The sequence below is a fragment of the Odontesthes bonariensis genome, chromosome 5 (genome assembly GCF_027942865.1).
Source record: "Odontesthes bonariensis isolate fOdoBon6 chromosome 5, fOdoBon6.hap1, whole genome shotgun sequence".
In the NCBI taxonomy this organism is placed as follows: domain Eukaryota; kingdom Metazoa; phylum Chordata; class Actinopteri; order Atheriniformes; family Atherinopsidae; genus Odontesthes; species Odontesthes bonariensis.
The window spans coordinates 14,935,119-14,955,077 of record NC_134510.1 but is presented as its reverse complement, the minus strand read 5'-3'; positions in this window follow the sequence as shown (position 1 = coordinate 14,955,077).

Below are 19,959 nucleotides of genomic sequence, written 5' to 3'. Positions count from 1 at the left end.
TAAGTCACTGATAAAGATATTTTAGAGGTAGGAAACAGTTAAAGTGATGTGATGTGAGAGTAGAGGAGGTGGCATGATAATAGTTTGTGAAATGAAGAAGTGGAAAAAACGTTTTTCTGCCAATATTCAAGGTGTATAGCAAATTATGTGAGACGTAGCTTTTGCAAACTGATCTCTTCAGTCCAATTTAATAAATATCTAAAAATGTAAAGAAAATCGTATGTATTAATAATGTTTTATTGTAGTATAATTATATGTAATGTTGAAGTGTAACTTTTTTTTAAAAGGTGCCGTTTAATGAGAATTTTCTGGGTTGCCTCTTACAATGTGTGGACTGATTTCCATATAAATCTAAACCAAGAGGTTTTTTATTTGTTTAGTTTTTTTTATGCGTGCTATATCTATATGTGCCCAACCTGATCTTATGACAGACCATGAAATAGATTGACAATACAAGAGTTCACAGTTGCACAATAAAATTATTATGTATTATTATTATTATTATCTATTGTAATGTTTATGATGGAGATGCTGCTCAGGTTTAGATTTGTTAGCATGCCAACATTCTACATCTGTATACATGTTATTACATGATGGCATCCCACTCTCGACATCTTGCTAATGTTAATCTAAATGTAATGCTCATTTTTGTGCAAGAAGATGCTTGTTCAAGGCTCGCCCTGCATGGTTCCTCAGTCACTGCTTCCTCTGTTCATCTCGATACGGTTGATGTTTGGAGTTTAAATCACATGGTGTCTGCATGTGTTGTTTAGCACTTTTAAAAAAAATGCGTTTGTGTGTTTCAATCCTGTTGCACAGGCATTTCTATATGTTTTTTCACTCTGTTTGCACATGTGACTTGTATTCAAATTTCTGAAACAATGTGGGTTATCATCCTTGGTGTTCTTGTTTAGTGGAAAACACATGTGACTGTAATATTAACACAATCAAAGCAGCTTTCATTGATTTCTGCAAGTGCTGGATTCAGTACAACATGAATTCTGTATTAGTTACTGTGAAATGTGTAAACAAGGACACCTTATCCTATCATTTTATTCAAAACTCATGAAAATACTTTGGTGGTATAGTCATCAATTATGTCGGGACAGGAAACATTTGGCTCATGTCACCACAGCAGCTGCTAAGTTCTTTCACCCTCTCAAGCCAAAATGCGTAAGTTTAGGGTGTCCTGGGACTCCTGGATCATTAACTCTTGATGAAACCCCCTTGCATGCTTGGCGGTAACACTCCCACGTGCAAGCACACCATTATTCTCCCTGTCTCTACATTGCTTAAGCCAGATACAAGCTATACTTGCTAACCATCTGTAGAGCGTCATATATTCAGGAACGGAGGAAAGATTGAGCAGTTTCACCACTGACCTCACACATTTTTGACACGGGGTAATACATCCTTGCTGCACAAATGATGAATTTCAACAATTCTTTATGTGGTGAGCTGAACCAGGGAGATCATCTTCAAATTGGGATGGCTTAGGTGTCTGGGGAAACTGACATCTAAACATTTCCCCAATACATTAGCATGTCACAAATTAGCAAGATGACGGCCGGGTTAGGCTGCTCTAATAGGCAAATTGAACAGGTTTAAGATAGAATGGCCTGGAGGAAACTTCAAGGTGGTCGGGTCCTCCTAAGTAAAATAAATAAAGACAGAGGAGTTTGTTTTCACAGTGGTTAAATAGGACGTACTAAGAGAAAGAGAGAAAAAAAGTAAAGGAGAGAGAAGAGGAGAAAGAGGTTTATTTTCACTGTTGGGTTTGTTGTGATTCTGCTGTGCTTGGAATTGGAGTTATCCCCTGTGTCAACCACACAAAAGGTCCAAGAAAATGACAGAGAAAGGTGGACATTGCCACGAGATGATGTAACAAAAGAAGACAAGTGTGAAAACACAAGAAAACGAAAGAAAGATAAAACTGCTGCTGTACCAAAGTCACTCTGAATATTGGGCTGCGGCTACACGGAAACGTTTTTCACTGTAAACGATACTTTTTCTTATCGTTTCGCTGTCGCGGCCACACGGAGCCGGCGTTCCCACTACCCCAAAACGATAGTTTTTGAAAACGGGTTCCAGAGTGGGAAAGTTTGAAAACGGCCTCGTTTCGTTTCCATTGTTACAGCTAAAACGTTTTTGCGTCAGTCACACGTTGACGCTGGGAGCCAATTTTAACACTTCTCTATTGTCTCACAGCGTGGCGTGACACAGTGGCGTGTGTACTGCATCGTTTCATCGTTTTCGTCTGGACAGCAGCGCGTTTCCGTGTGGTCGCAAGAATTTTCGAACCCGTTTTCAAAAAAAAACTCGTTTTGTTTTCGTGTAGCCGTAGCCTTAGTTTCTGTCTTACACTTACACATGTGCAAATGAGTTTTACCAAAGGCAACTCTGTTGTTGACGCATCTACAGCATTGTGACCTCACTGATCTAATTGATTCCTGATTCTGCATAGAATAAAGGCTGGATGCATGTGTATTTTTCTTGACAATAATGGCTGGTTTAACAAATGTACAATCAGTTTTCATTATCAAATATCTAATCATTATAATATCTATCATTGTTAGTATTATGACACTGAAATGCTTTGCCACTGTGAATGTGGTCTTTTGCACTATTTTTGATGTAAAGAAAAGTCATGCTACATTAATTTGCATATGCATCAAAAGTTTGGATGCACCAATTTATTCTGTCCAAACTTTTTTAATTGGTGTTTCACAAAAAAAAGAAAGAAAAATCCTATTGACCAAAACGACCTGCTGATCATGAATAGGTACCACACTGAGTTGAAGTCTGTGAGTCTCCATGTGCCACACATGGTGAAAAACACATGTAATATTTAATCTGATGGCTCTGCAGCGATGGGTCTGTTTCGGACACGAAACAGGCAGCTTTTTCATACTTGCACACAATTGGGATCAACCATAACATGCTGGTCTACATGATTTTAATCAGTTAATTTAAACGACATATGAAATCATTATCTTGGCTCCTAATTCAAAGACTGATTCGACATTGTACTTTTGCATTAAAGGTTCTTAATGAAGTAAAACAGGCATGTATTTCAGGGTTCATCTGTAGCACCTGAAATCTCAACAACGCCCGATAAACATTTGTCTTGGCAGTGTTCCTGGTAAGTCTTGGGTGAATGTCTGTTCTGCTTTTAATCAATCACTGACAGATTCCACTTTACTGTCCAGAAAGTGTGTGTTAGCCTCTGTAGCTCTGTAGCTGCTGAAACCAAATCTGACTCGAGAGCAATCATCTGTTGCATCCCATCAAAGTCTCCACCCTAGACAGGCCAATTTCCAATTTCTTTGTATGTTAAGGGTTCATTTTGAAAGAACTTCACTGGACTGTATGTGAATTTGTGACCCTTTTCTGTCGGGTGTGAGGTATTGTTATAATGTTGTTATGCTTTACTGTTTTTTTTCAGAGGCTCAAAGATAATTAAACATTTTAATGTTGTTTTTTAGAAAGGTGTGGGCTTCTTCTGTGCTGTTAATCATCAATTAAGTAGGCAAAAACCTCTGAGTTGCTGTGAAGCCACAACATGATCTCAAATGAGCTTACATTGCGAGTTACACAGGCCATCGTACGGCTACAGAACAAACAAATTATTCAGGGAGGTGGCTTGTTACAATAAAAATGGCCAAATCAGCTGCTTGTTTCATTCTAAGAAAAACAAGAACACACCAGTGATCTCAGCACCATACCAAAAAAGAAAAAGTCATGATCCCAGTGTAATTCAGTTGGAGGAAGATCCACAAGAAAACTGTTGTAGTAAACACTTGGCAGAGACTAACAAAGGAGGAAAACAATTCTTTGATAATATTCATGTCTGGAAATAACGACCAAAGGATTGAACATTGCAAAAATCAAGTACAAAGGATTTTCAACAAGGAATTAGCTATATTTATTTGTCTAATTACATTAGAGAGCGAAGCTTAGTAAAGTGCAGTAAACAAACATTTTTTGGGTGCCCCTGCAGCTACACTGGTTGAGTTCATATCCCAGCCAGGATGAGTTCTAAATGCAGTAGCATGGGTTTGATTCTGATACACAATGTTTAGTCCTCCCCATTTTTTCTAAAATCGTTGTCATCCAATAAAGATTAAAAGGCCCCCATTCAAACACACATACTGCATTTAACTTGTAAACTTTCAAAATCTGTTAGCAGCACAAATGTAACAGTTTTAAAAACTTTAAAACTCTTTCAAACATGCACTGATTTCCGTTAATCGGATGGCAGTGAAATGCATCTGTGTCATGTTTGAATGAGCATTCTGGTGCTTGGCGACATTTTTGTGATGGCAATCACAATGATGGGTTGGACGCACTAATGTATATATAAGTATCACTTTCAAGACAACACAAGTCTTAAATGAGAAGTTGTTTTTTTTTAACCTGGACCTTGTTTCTGGCATAAAATAACTTCTCACTACTGATAACAGTTTGGTGAACTAACTGGGGTGAACGGGGGCATTGGCCGATGGCCCTATATATGAATATTGCCGCACTAATATGAATTGTTACCATGATCCAACATGACGCTGTGAGAAACCTGTGACTCTTTGAATTGTTTAGTATTATACCTCGCTAATTTGTTCTGCCCAATCTCACACAAATGCAAATTTTGAGTACCACTCTATTACTTTCAGACTGATTGAAGCCATAATCAAAATAAAGGTTAATTTGACAACCCTGAATGACTAAATACCATTACTTTAACAGAGTGATGAAGCCATTTATGTTACTAATCTCATTACTGAGAAGGGCTAATAATTGCAGCCACTGAGTGCATAAGACACTAATATAAAGAGTACCCCCCCCCCTTTTTTTTCTTTTGTTCCTGTTCACAAACACCATGAACATGTGTCTTGTGTGATCAAATCACAAGACACTCACACATCTGGCATTAGACTGCATCTTGACGTGTCTGAGGTGACCACTTGTGATCGTATTTCACTTCCCCAATCTATATGCAAATAAACATTCACATCATTTCTGTTTACAAAGACCAAATGTGTTGTTTTTAACTTGCGTAGGCAGCAGAGCAAATAATTCCAGTGTCCTAGTCTCCTGGAAATTGAATGAGGAAGAGGAGAAAATCAAAACAAAATAGGCCTGGTAGCAAATAACATGACACTATTGGTTTTCAAATAAATAAGCACTTATGTTAACGCAGAGAGTATCATTTGTGTGGCTGGCTTTTCAGAGTGCCCTAAGACTAATTCAAGCACATGCTGCTAAAATAACGAGGCCATATGCCTTCCAGACCTCCTCAGTATGTGGTCTGAATGATCACATCAAAATCTGATCAATCCTAAACACATCTGGGGTGCCTTCACACATCTACTTAGGCCTGTCCACTTGACTGGATCACCCAAGATACTGGGTATGAACAGGACCTTTGTCCATAACATTAGCATTAATCTTTATTGAAGGACCATCTCAGAAAAAGGCTAACTAATTAAAATGAAACTGTTCTCTTTTGGCTCAACACTAAATAGTATTTTCATTTTTCAAAAGAAAGATTGCTACACATTTGTTCATGTCACATCACAGAGTTTAATATGTGTGACCTCCTGGCCAACTTTTAAAGCTGGCACCCGAGTTAGTGCCAGACCTCGTTCCTCAGTGGAGAGGTAGAGCATTTGCCCAAACCGTTGACCTGACAAATAAGAGTTTTGTTTGTTTATCAGAGACACTTTTCTGTCTGTCTAATTCCAACACAATTGAACTGGTGTGTCCCTTACCAACTCACCCATGCTATTGATGTCTTTGTAGGGATCAGCTACTGACAAATTACCATCAGAATCAATTGTTTATCTTTGATGATGCCTATTTTTCATTCTTCCATTGTTATTCCTCAGGTAAATTACGAACAACATCTAAAATGAGCTAAATTACTACATTTGCCAAAAAGAAAAAGGCGTGTTAATGAGAGAATGGACACAAAACACAAGGAACACACAGAGGGTAGGCATAAACACAGAAATTCAGGTGACCATGTTTGTGGGACTACTAAACTACAGAGTAAGAACTCAGAGGGTTAGAGAGGGGCTGGGACGCATTGGCTGAACCTCTCCATTTCTCCACAGCTGCAGCTTGTCCACTCTGACCTCTGGATGAAATATCCCTTCACCTCAACAACATAGGCTGTGTTCGCTCCATCTTATCTCTCCTCCCGGCATGCTGGTGAAGGAATGAAAAAACACAGATTGACCAGGTTTCTCTTTAAAGCCATTACAAAACAGGACTGCAGAGGCTTCAACGTGACAGCTGGAGAAAAACCACAACTCAAATACCTCTCTAATACATACTATCCAATCCCCTTTGTAAGACGATGGCTATTACACCATGGATGCTATTTAGCCTCTTATCACCAACTTAACAGCTCCCCCCAAAGGGTAACTGTTTCAAATGACAGCACTAAAACATATAGGATACCCTTTGTAGTGAAAAAGTAGGAAGTGGGGTTCCCCAATCAGTGACAGTCATTAAGATAAGAGATGTAGAGCTGACAGGCCTCTCTGTGGGTGTGCATAATCTGTTGTAACACATTTATGGAGCATGAAAGGATAAATCAACGTTACGTCAATGTTACGTTCGATGTAAAGGTTACTATTACTCTTAGCATTCTTATCTTTTTTTCTATTGCAAATTTGCAAACTGATTTCTGGGAAGCAAAAGACCGACCAAACCAGACGTTGCTTTTTTCTCGGTTCACAGGGTTGTTTTTCTTATTGCACTGATGTTTCATTTTGATAATTCTGACAATTTTATATTTGGAAAAAGGAGTCCCGGGGTCCTTAAAGAGGCCCATGACAATTCTATTGAGACAATAAGAGAAGCTGCCGATAGTCTCAAAAAAAAAAAGAAGAAAAACTTTCCGTAAGATATTAGCAACTGTGTTACATTATCCAGTTCCACTGTCATATCAACAGAACCTAAGAAGTTGTAATCTCTGTGTTGGGAGGGATTCAAACTCACTGAAGCAGAAGATACTGTGAAAGATGACTTCATTACTTGCAGCTGGGAAGGGCAATACTGACAGCTGTTTCTTGACGAAATAAGGCATCTGAAAGCCAAAAAGCGCTGTTCTTCAAAGAAGAAATAAAAAAGATAAGAAATTACTATGAAATCACTTGGGACATAAATGATCCCTAAGCTTGTTGAAGTAATTCAGTGCAATTTCTTATTAAAATATTGAAATGTTTTTTTTAAGATATAACTGCTAGAGCCTTTTCAGGAGTTTTTTTTCCCGCTCTTCTTCTTCTCTTGTGGGTGGTTATTGAAGCCCCAGACCCCTTAATTTGGCAGCTCTTTTCAAATGATTCTGTGACCAAAGACCTGGAGGGTCAACTGTGACACTGCACTCTGCACTTTGACACCGGGGGCTTGAGATCACGTAGGTAATAATGTCTGGCCATTGACTGTGTCAGAATCAAAGGAACAGTATGGAAGTCCCGTAAGCAACTCAGCTTTAGCAAGAATGAAAACATAGTAGAGGCACGTGTGTGTACAGCCTGTGTCTCGCACCAAAGGTGGTTATGCAAAGAGAAAAATATTGGACAGAAACTTTCTCTAAACTTGGGGATATTGGGTTGCAGCTCTGTCACGTGTTCTCGTGTCTCTTCAGATTTAAGCAGTGAGCACAGGGAAAGGTCCACACAGCAGACAGACAGCAGGACACTCTGACAATGTAATGAGTTAAAACCCACATATGAAGTCCCAAAAGGCCAAAGACCTGAGAAAACACAAGGGACAAGATGAGTGTCGGCAACATGGAGATAAAGAAGAATCAAAAGTTAACTGTGCGGATAAAAAAAAATTGTGGGTTAGGGTTAGGGTTAGGGTTAAAAGTGAAATTTTTAGGTCCCTGGTTCAGCATCAGAACCAGGGACCTAAAAAGACTCAACAACCTGATGAAGAAGGCTGGTTCTGTTCTGGGGACGACTGTGGAACCTCTGGAGACAATAATGCAAAGAAGGATTTTGCATAAAATCAAGAGAATTATGGACAACCCTGAACATCCTCTCCATGAGACTGTTATCAGAAAACAGAGTCTCTTCAGTCAAAGGCTTCTTCAGTTTGGATGCAAAACGGACCGCTACAGGAAATCTTTCCTGCCCACAGCCATCAGCATCTATAATAACTCTTTGATTTAATTTAGCTACATCAACATTTAATTTCCCTCTGGGATAAATAAAGTATTTTTGAATTGAATTGAATTGAATTGAATTGAAAATGAAGGTTACAATGAAATCGAATTTAGATTAGATGGATAACCAATACTGGATTGATACAGACCTAATGCTGAGATTAGATATACAGACAGAGCATATGTTACACGTCTATATCATACATAGAGGGCTCGGCTTTGGTGAAACACCAGTGAGCAATATCATGCTTATGATCATTATTTCTCCTCTTACTGTTGTGCAGCTGCGTGAGTGTTTTTTTTTTTTTCCTGAAGTGTTTGTGATTTACACAGCAGGGCGTCCTCCGGCCGTTGTCTCATCTCTCCTGTGACAGTGATTGCTTTGTTCATTTACTGGCTTGTTGGCTGATTAACATATCAAATCGATTAACCCACCCAGTCTCAAAAAACATGGAAGAGGTTTGCCTAAACGTCCAAGACGCTGTACAGCCACAATCCAAGGTTAGCATTTGGGAGGCAGAAGAAATACAGACAGGAATACAAAAACAGAGACACGCAAATGCAAAATGAAAACATGGAAATAAAATGGTTTGAGGAAATTAATAAGAGGAGAAAATGCAAAAGGGAAACAATACGGAATAAATATCTATTAAAGAAAATGACAAAAATTGAATTAAATGTGTTGTATTGTAGCATTAAAATGAAATGAAGAAACAAATCATTTTGAGGGAATAAACAGAGCAAGACAATGCTAACGAAAATAATACGGAAATAAATACAGAGATAACAAGCGGATCATGGCAGTTAGGCCCTTCATACTCCTTTCATCCTGGTCTCATTATCACTTATTTGGACTCCAGCATGAACAAGATTTTCATGGTAAAACTTCATTGTGACCAAACCTTCATCACATTCTTATGAATACAATATGTCATGGACGGCTGGAGGCAACTTCATTACAGCTGACATAAATGGCGTGTAATCATAAGGAACTAGTGTGTGGTTCAGTATCACCACAGTGAAGGACTCATAAATATTTGGAAGCAAAACACAAAAAAATCCTGTATACAAATTGAAATTGAAATTGACTTTAACATTAAAAATAATCAATTTTGTACTGCAGACTAATTAGATAATCAGCTCCCTTTATACAATGGATAGTATCTAAGTGTTCATTCTGGAAGAGTGTGGTCCCTGAAAGAGAGTGATATGTCGTCTGTCACTGAAAACTATCCTTTTATTATTTGCTCCTTCCTTTGTGGCATCCATCAGAGGAAGCAGCACACATGAAAGTCTGTTTCCTTTTAAAATCCACTTCCAGTCTCACTCATATTAGTCATTTAACAGGCAAAGATTTGGTGTCCACTGCACTGTCTGGAGGTGGTTTCCAGACAGTTTAGGACTTGATACTGAACTAAAAGCCATAAAAGGGATTAATATGCTGATAGAGAATAATGCTAGTTGGTATGTTTATCAACTAAGATAAAACTGAATTTCTGTGGAATGTGTACTTAAACTACTGCAAAGCAATGCACAAAAGATGTGTGAAATAAAGGCTTGAAATACGGATTAGTTGAAATGAACAAACATGTTATTAATGGCATGGAACCCAAAACATTGTTTATTAGTATAAGACTGTGGAGCATGTCACTCCACAGCTAGTCAATTGATAGCCCTAGATTTTTCACTCACAGTGAAAACATGGTCAAAGTACCCCATTAGTAACCTCCAGCCATCGTTTAGCTTTCAGATAAAAGCCACTGAGGCCAGGAGTAAAACCATTACTCTGATGATAGCAGCTCTTTGAAGCGGAGGAGACGACAGCAGTGGTCGTTCTAAATGATCAGATAGACCTGTGCAGTGTTGTCTCTGAAGTGAGAGTGTGAGAGAGTTCATCAGTTTATCAGTCCAGATGTCCAGATGTGTTTTGTTTAATACTGCTTTATAATACAATGAAAAAACATGGCTGTATCTACATGATTATTGTGGCCAAACTGGACCTCACATAATGGATGTTGTCACAATATCCATAGTGAATTTAAAAGTAATGCTAACAGTAAACTTTATTGTGCATATTTTCAAATTGTACACATTCAAACCATGACTGTAGCGCGTAGCATGCAAAAGAGAATGAAGTAGAATTATACTTTGTGTGTAGTAAAAAGGCAAACAAGTGAACTAATAAACAAAAGATCTGCAATATCCATCTTCAACACATTGTGAACCGAAACTTGAGTGGATCAGATTTAGAAGCAACTGTTCTCATCAGTTCTTTAAATACTGGCCTCTCAGCAACCCTTAAAGGCATTGCTTCCTTTGCTCTGAAGCAGCCCAACGCTTCAGTGATGATTGCATCCTGATGTGTATTATCCACGTTTGCATTGTTTTAAACCACTTTAACTGACATGAATCCCTGGCTCCCCCTCACTTCACTGATACAGCCTACAGTCAAATCCAAACCAACTCAACCAAGACTTTAAGGTGTCATTTTCTATTTCAGGGCAAACTAACTGCAACTCTCTCCTCTGTAATTGAAGGATTATGGATGTGATGGTCTAGTTAGTGGTACCGTCTCCCTCTGGAGCTAATTGTTTATCGACATTCCCTACGAATGTGACAACTTTTTTAAAGAATCCAAAAAACTTCCACGCTGCTACGGTAACCGTTTTAGGGTGCAGGCAGGTCACCCAGTGTTTGATATATGAGTTAGAAATACTTTTTATTTCCTCCGTCACACAGGGGGGCAATAAAGCACTCACCGTGGGTCCATCCAGCCAGTTTTTAAACAAGTTCTTAAGTGCATGATATTATGTTTTAGTGTATAGCATTTTCAGTGTATGATATTGTTCACATTTTCAAAGATCTGATTCCTATAGCAGGGCTGCACGGTGGTGTGGTAGTTAGCACCGTCGCCTCACAGCAAGATGGTTCCAGGTTCGACTCCCAGCTGGGGCTTTTCTGTGTGGAGTTTGCATGTTCTCCCAGAGTATGCATGGGTTCTCTCCTCCCACTGTCCAAAAAACATGCATGTTAGGTTAAATGGTGTCTCTAAAATTTTCCTTAGAAGTGAGTGTGAGCATGTGTGGTTGTTTGTCTCTGTGTGGCCCTGTGATGGACTAGCAAACCTGTCCAGGGTGTACCCCGCCTCTCACCCGATGACTGCTGGGATAAGCTCCAGCCCCCCTGCAACCCGACCGACAGATTAAGCGGGTATAAAAAACGGATGGATGGATGTATGGATGATTCATATAGCAGCCCAATCCAAAACATGTGATGTAAAACCGTAGGTGAGTAGGAGCTAAATTTCTTGGCATTGAAATTGAGAAGCGGCCTCGTCAAGGAAGATTGATGTTTCTCAGAGGACTAGAATTGGGGGGCTACAATGACATATTTCATCCAGAATTATGAAGGGAGTTGTCCATCAATCTTTATTTGTAATCCTATGTTGTCTTGTAAACCCTGGGGATTATCACTCATGCCATTAACTTGGCTCAGTCTTTGAGTTGTGTCAGAACGAGTCAAATCTCTCCCCAGTAACATGAGCCAGGCACTTGTTCTGTGCACAGGGTATGCGTGTCTGTCTTAAACGCCACACAGTCTATAGCTGGACAATTACAAGTAAAGGGCAGTGGCAAATAGTTTTTTCAAAAATGATAGCTTGTAGTTTTTTTTAATACAGAATTGGAAACTGAAACTGCTGCCCCGTAGTCCCAGTTCTCCCCTTAAATCCAGCCTGTGACGTGAATTAGAGTGATAGACCTCCTAATTTATAATAATGTTTACAGAAAATTATGTAAATGAACTCTACATTATCATAAAAGTACCCACGTGTGCATACATCAGAACAAGTTACAGGCACAGATGACCCAAATGTGACGGCGGTGTGATATTTTGCACAAATGACAACATGGCAACACTCATGTGTGATGAGCAGCGTCTGCGGCTCTCCAGAAGCAGAACATAAAAAGCTACAGTTTTAGATTGCACAAATGAATTCTTTTTAATCAGTCCCTCTTCTCGCGTTCCTTCTTACCTATTTTGACAAATGGTTCTAATTTAGCATTTTTATACCACTTCTGAGAAGCTTGGTTCCTTTTGTGAAAAAAAATGGTGATTCAATATGTCAGCCATTTGTTTGAAACAATATCCATTTCCCTCTTAACGGTTATATCAATGCAACACTTTGAACAAAGCACTTAATAAAATGTAACTTTTCAATTTAGAGGATTAACACGGGAGAAGCAGATACATGAAACCTGCCTTGATACGTATTCTATGTATATGAAGGGTGTGTCACGCCCAGAGACTCATGTTTTTAGTTTTCATGTTTAGGTTATGTTTCTTTTCAGTCCATGTTTAGTTTTCACTTCACTTCCCTCACTCAGGCCATTAGTTCATTCCCCTCACCTGTTCATTCCCCAACCAGCTGCACCCACTCACTTAATCACTCAATCCCTATTTAGTTTCCTGCCTCCCCTTTCAGTTTGCCGGATCTTTGTTGATGTTGATGTCACTAGTGTTGTTGCTGTTGTTGCGGTTAGTTCTCATGCCATGTTTCAACGACTAAGTTAAGTATTTATTCCATGCCATGTCAAGTAATTTTGTTTTTGTTTATAGCTCAGTTTTTCTCCGGCTCTGCCGCGTTTTATGTTGTACTTTGTTTTTTGTTAATAAATCACCCTTTTCTTTATAAGTCCGCATCCGTGTCCTCCCCTTCTACACCACAACGTGACAGAAAGATCCGGCCAGAAATGGACGCGGCGGACGAAGACACCTTTTGGAAGCTGGTCGGGAGGTTCTGGGCCTGCTTGGCACGGGACGACACCGCCTGGCAGCAGCTGAACGTGGCTGATGACCTGGTGGACTTCTTTTTGAGGAAGCAGGTCCTCCAGCACTTGCCGGCTGTGGCAGACATCTGGGCGGAGGTCATGAGCGTGCAGCGCTCAGCTACCCAGGACATTTTTGGCTTGGAGCCATACGAGGTAACCATGCTGTACAGCTTCTCCTCAGCCACAGTCACCAGAGACTCAGCCGTCCCTGAGCTGGCCCCAGCCGTCCCTGAGCTGGCCCCAGCCGTCCCTGAGCTGGCCCCAGCCGTCCCTGAGCTGGCCCCAGCCGTCCCTGAGCTGGCCCCAGCCGTTCCAGAGCTGGTCCCAGCCGTTCCAGAGCTGGTCCCAGCCGTTCCAGAGCTGGTCCCAGCCGTTCCAGAGCTGGTCCCAGCCGTTCCAGAGCTGGTCCCAGCCGTTCCAGAGCTGGTCCCAGCCGTTCCAGAGCTGGTCCCAGCCGTTCCAGAGCTGGTCCCAGCCGTTCCAGAGCTGGTCCCAGCCGTTCCAGAGCTGGTCCCAGCTATAGAGGCCTCCGGGCCTGACTCCGAACTCGACCAAGAGGCCATAGGGCCTGACCACGAGGCCATAGGGCCTGACCACGAGGCCATAGAGCCTGACCACGAGGCTTTAGAGCCTGACCAAGAGGCCACAGGGCCTGACCACGAGGCTTTAGAGCCTGACCACGAGGCTTTAGAGCCTGACCACGAGGCTTTAGAGCCTGACCAAGAGGCCGCAGGGCCTGACCAAGAGGCCGCAGGGCCTGACCAAGAGGCCGCAGGGCCTGACCAAGAGGCCGCAGGGCCTGACCATGACCAAGAGGCCGCAGGGCCTGACCATGACCAAGAGGCCGCAGGGCCTGACCATGACCAAGAGGCCGCAGGGCCTGACCATGACCAAGAGGCCGCAGGGCCTGACCATGACCAAGAGGCCGCAGGGCCTGACCACGAGGCCGCAGGGCCTGACCAAGAGGCCGCAGGGCCTGACCAAGAGGCCGCAGGGCCTGACCATGACCAAGAGGCCGCAGGGCCTGACCATGACCAAGAGGCCGCAGGGCCTGACCATGACCAAGAGGCCGCAGGGCCTGACCATGACCAAGAGGCCGCAGGGCCTGACCACGAGGCCGCAGGGCCTGACCACGAGGCCGCAGGGCCTGACCACGAGGCCGCAGGGCCTGACCAAGAGGCCGCAGGGCCTGACCAAGAGGCCGCAGGGCCTGACCAAGAGGCCGCAGGGCCTGACCAAGAGGCCGCAGGGCCTGACCATGACCAAGAGGCCACAGGGCCTGACCATGACCAAGAGGCCACAGGGCCTGACCATGACCAAGAGGCCACAGGGCCTGACCACGAGGCTTTAGGGCCTGACCAAGGGGCTTTAGGGCCTGACCATGACCACGAGGCCACAGGGCCTGACCAAGAGGCTTTAGGGCCTGACCAAGAGGCTTTAGGGCCTGACCACGAGGCCACAGGGCCTGACCAAGAGGCCACAGGGCCTGACCACGACCAAGAGGCCTCCGGGCCTGACCATAAGGCGGCAGAGCCCGACATGGACTCACCGGTTCGAGCCCCTCCCTCCCACCCCCAGACTTTGGGGATGTCTGGGATCCATCCCTTAAAGGGGGGGCTCCCCCCCCGTCGGAGGTCCGTCCGACCGGGGGACGGTCTTCGCCTCCTGCTGCCACGCCACGGGATGTCTGGCCGCCCGCCAGACCACCACCTCCTGCTGCCACGCCACGGGATGTCTGGCCGCCCGCCAGACCACCGCCTCCTGCTGCCACGCCACAGGATGTCTGGCCGCCCGCCAGACCACCGCTTCCTGCTGCCACGCCACGGGATGTCTGGCCGCCCGCCAGACCACCGCTTCCTGCTGCCACGCCACGGGATGTCTGGCCGCCCGCCAGACCACCGCTTCCTGCTGCCACGCCACGGGATGTCTGGCCGCCCGCCAGACCACCGCTTCCTGCTGCCACGCCACGGGATGTCTGGCCGCCCGCCAGACCACCGCTTCCTGCCGCCACGCCGACGGAAGTCTGGGCGTCCGCCAGACCACCGCCGTCTCCTGCCGCCACGCCGACGGAAGTCTGGGCGTCCGCCAGACCACCGCCGTCTCCTGCTACGCCGTCTGCGGTCTGGGCGTCCGCCAGACCACCGCCTGTTCCGGCTACGCCGTCTGCGGTCTGGGCGTCCGCCAGACCACCGCCTGTTCCGGCTACGCCGTCTGCGGTCTGGGCGTCCGCCAGACCACCGCCTGTTCCGGCTACGCCGTCTGCGGTCTGGGCGTCCGCCAGACCACCGCCTGCTCCGGCTACGCCGTCTGCGGTCTGGGCGTCCGCCAGACCACCGCCTGCTCCGGCTACGCCGTCTGCGGTCTGGGCGTCCGCCAGACCACTGCCTCCTGCTGCCCAAAGCCGGTACCACGCCCGTTTCTGGTTCCCCGACCGGCTTCGAGCCCCTCCCTCCCACCCTTGGACTTTTTTGGGATGTCTGGGATCCACCCCTTGAGGGGGGGGCTCTGTCACGCCCAGAGACTCATGTTTTTAGTTTTCATGTTTAGGTTATGTTTCTTTTCAGTCCATGTTTAGTTTTCACTTCACTTCCCTCACTCAGGCCATTAGTTCATTCCCCTCACCTGTTCATTCCCCAACCAGCTGCACCCACTCACTTAATCACTCAATCCCTATTTAGTTTCCTGCCTCCCCTTTCAGTTTGCCGGATCTTTGTTGATGTTGATGTCACTAGTGTTGTTGCTGTTGTTGCGGTTAGTTCTCATGCCATGTTTCAACGACTAAGTTAAGTATTTATTCCATGCCATGTCAAGTAATTTTGTTTTTGTTTATAGCTCAGTTTTTCTCCGGCTCTGCCGCGTTTTATGTTGTACTTTGTTTTTTGTTAATAAATCACCCTTTTCTTTATAAGTCCGCATCCGTGTCCTCCCCTTCTACACCACAACGTGACAGGGTGTCGATTACATTGTTAGGGCTGGAGTTTGCATTCAGCAGAAACTCTGTTCCAAGTCAAAGTACAGTAAAAACTTGAACACGCTATGAGTACATTCTGGCTTGTAATGTTATAATCTCTCTGTGTTGCCATGTGGCAAACATATGGAGCTGTTGGTAAATGCTGCTCATTGTCCTGTGAGGGGAGACGGTGATTGAATGCATGTCAACTGTAATTCTCACAGGTTGCGGCCCTGAGGTCTGTGTGACCTCAAATAACACCCAGTACTGGCTGAGACGTCAGACGGGTGAGGATGGAGGCCAATAGAGAAGAGGAGAGGAGATGAGAAACACAACACAGAACAGAACACACACAAAGAGAAAATGAAGAAAAATTAAAACCAATGTATGGTAGGAGAGGGGACAGACAGAGGTACGTGTGTGGACAGAGTAATCCTTTAAAACTTGAAACTTTCTCTTCTTTAGTCAGCATGGTGGTCTGGTTTTACAAATCACCTTGGTAACAGCACTACACCAAGATGGGTGTGGTATTCCCAGTCCCAAACCTCCTCCCCCTCTCGTGTTGATTCTCTAAATAAGGTCTCTGAAACACTCACCAACCACAAGTCTTTAATGAGTATACACACACAGTGATTCAGAGCAAATCAACACAAGTACCCAGCTGATTGCTGCATCTCCTGCTCTGACTCTCCTTTCCCTCAAAATCAAGCCTTCCTTTTTTTGTTGGACACAATAATGGGTGTGTGTCTGACTATAGGTTCTATCCGCAGATAATAGTGGCTCAAGTCATCATGGCAGTAGTGGAAACTCTGAGCCTGCACCCAGATGAAGGAGGGGGGAGGAGAAAGATGAGGGAGACGCTTTCCTCTTGGGATCAAAGGTTACCTCTGTCCATTACCAGCACTGCTCCACCTCAACTGACTGTGTGGAGGAAAAGATTAATGTCTGTGTGTGTGTGTGTGTGTGTGTGTTTGAATGTATGTGAGGATACATCCCTGAAGGACCATTGAGGGATATTAAAAGCAGTACTGGGAGACAAGTCGGTCTGTGTTATGTGTAGGTTGTAAGAAACCCAACATCTATAGAAAACAATGCTTTCCTTAAGCATTTGTGACCAAATAAGATGATTAGTGACAATTCATAAAAGTAAGGCAGAAAGCCACAAAACCAAAATGAATTTTCTAAACTCAGGGATGTTTCATTGGGTCTATTTAGGTACAGAAGTTTGGCTTCTTAATTTTAATAAGGCAGGAGGATATGATTATTCATTGTGTTGCCACCCAGACAAATAGTACCCCAGAGGAATTCTCAGAGGGTTTAACCTCTTTGAGACTCAAGAGGGTCACACATGCTTGAAAACACAAGGACCAAAATGTGAAACCATAAAAAAAAGCAAAAGAAATAAACATCAGTTTGCTTTCAAATTTGACGAAAAACACATACAAGATGCTAAAATGCACAGACACACTCACTGCTTGCAAACTATTCCACAAAATACTGCAGGCCCAGTAGCCTAAAAGTGAAGCAGAGTTAACAAGGAGCAGGGCTGGCGCTGGCTGTGACTGGAGAGAGCAAATGAAGGGGGAAGGGTTCTGACACTAAACAACACACATGAACATCACACACCATCCTAAGAACACTCAATAAGGGGGTGAAGGGATACCATGAGTGGGGAGAGTCAGATTTCCACACACTTAAACCCAAAAAAATCCTGTCCACCAAAAGAGGGTAACAAATAATTAACAACATCATACAGTGTGTAGAGCAGACATCTGAAAATAGCTGGTTAAATCCCTAGTCATTGGGCTAATAGATAGGACCCCAATGGTCAGTTGAAGCAAAACAACATTAAACAGATACACACACTCCAGTCTTACTGAAAAATGTTCAATAGTGACATTGTATGTATGAACTAATGAACATCAATTCTGTATGTTTCTTTCATTATTACAGAGTCTGCTTTGCTATGGAGCCATGTAGTCTCCAGAGCCTAACATCAGCCAATTTTCCAATGATGCCTGTTTTTCATAAAATATGCAAAGAAACTGCTGAATCCATAAATAATATTTTGAAATATAGTTATTTTAAAACATCAGTGGTCAGTGTGGAAGTCAAACTCAATTGCTTGTCTTGACAGCTGTTTGTAGCTTCATCTCCCAAACCCTATCACATCCAAATGCAGAATTTATTGCCTTTTATATGTTATGCAGCAGTTGTTGTATTTCCAAAATATTCTGCAACACTGTGTTCTTTTTTGAGTCCAGTTGCATAAAAGCACACTGAAAACAGCTTTGTTCGCAAAACGTTTTCATGACTATTTTTGCTGAGACTGTGAGAATTGCACACACATGGCCGAGCAAGAACTGCAACACTCTCACACACAAAGAATTCTAATATTACGACACGTGGATACAAAATTTAGAAAATGAAAAATTCGAAATGAGTCTTTCAGACAACTCAAAAACGTGAAAACATTGCACGACAAAATTGTTCCAATAAACTGCTCTGAAAATGGCACGAGAAAAAGAAATGTAGCTCCTAAAGTTTTTGCATTGGCCACGTTCTGAAAGGAAAGCTTCATTTGACTGTGCACAAAAATGAAGAGCGCAGACAAAACAACAAATTGGCTGTGAAACCAAAAATATAACTTATCCGATTAAGTCACAACTCATGAGGATGAAGACAGACAAAGGGAAAAAAAACATAGAGAGAGACAGGCAACGGTTCCACCAGTGAGAAAAGGCCGGGGGATGTGGCAGGGGCCACCCACTGTGGTACCAACCAGAGAGCAGACTTGGGAGCCACAAGCACAATACTCTTAATTGAGCCCTAAATGCAGCCGTTGTGCGTGTATAGTGAAAGTATGTCCTGTGGGAAAAGAAATCTTTTTTTAGAATTTTCAAACTTATTATTCTTATCATTCTTATCAGATTTAACTGACAATGGTGACTCCATACATGCAACTTTAATTTCCTGATGAAATTTCATTTATGGTTTTCTTCCACATTCATGTAGATAATAATTTTGGCCTAGTTAGCCTAAAATAGCTGCACTGAAGCTTTTATGAGATGGCTGCAGAGTGGAAAGACTTGCATAATACAACTTCAACTTATTACAACTACAACTAATCTTTTGTCAGAGCTATGTTCTTTTTCACTGTGACTGAACATATTCAGAAGGGACAAAGAACCATATGATTGTGGTATTAGTGTCACTCACCCTTGGTTGGTATCATAATTATCTATATTGTTTCTTTCTTTAAATGATTAAAACTGGTGACAAATATTTAACTGCCAGTCCTGGCCCATGGCCCAGTGATTGGGGATCCCTGTGCTAAAGAATAAAGAAGCGGTATATACAGATATAAATACACATATAGAGATTTAAAGGCTGTATGTAAAAGCAATTAATTGGATGTTATAGGATGGAGGTCAGTGCTCAATTATTGCCCTCCCTAAACATCATTTCACCTGACGACTGTTTGCGTATTTAGGGGATGAGGACAAGGAAGATATTCTCAATTTTCCCAAATTTGGGTAAATCACAGTCTGGTATACAAGCCTCCAGAGAGATGTAAAGAAATCCCAGACAGAAGGTTTGCGATGAATTTAAGAACAGAGACACATGGTACCAATTTGACCTGAACTACTAAGAGAAACACTCAAGAAAGCCTACTGTGTGTGTGTGTTGGATGATTCTATATGACTGTATCACACCCAGCTCAATCTTTTATGTGTGTGTGTGCGCTCTCTGTCTCTAACGTTATACCACCAGCTACAAGTCTTCCTGTCGACATCCACTCAGCCCAGTTTCAGTGGTTTTCTGACTGAACTGCCTGGGAATTGCTTTTCACGTCCTGAAACCACACCTCGAAACGCTTCTTCAGCCCCACTCAATCAAAACTCTTTAACTTTTCAATCAAACACACAGGCTGAAATTCTGAATGTCTCTTGCGATAAATCCTGTCACGACAAGTGTACTGCACGCATAACGGCAAAACTGTT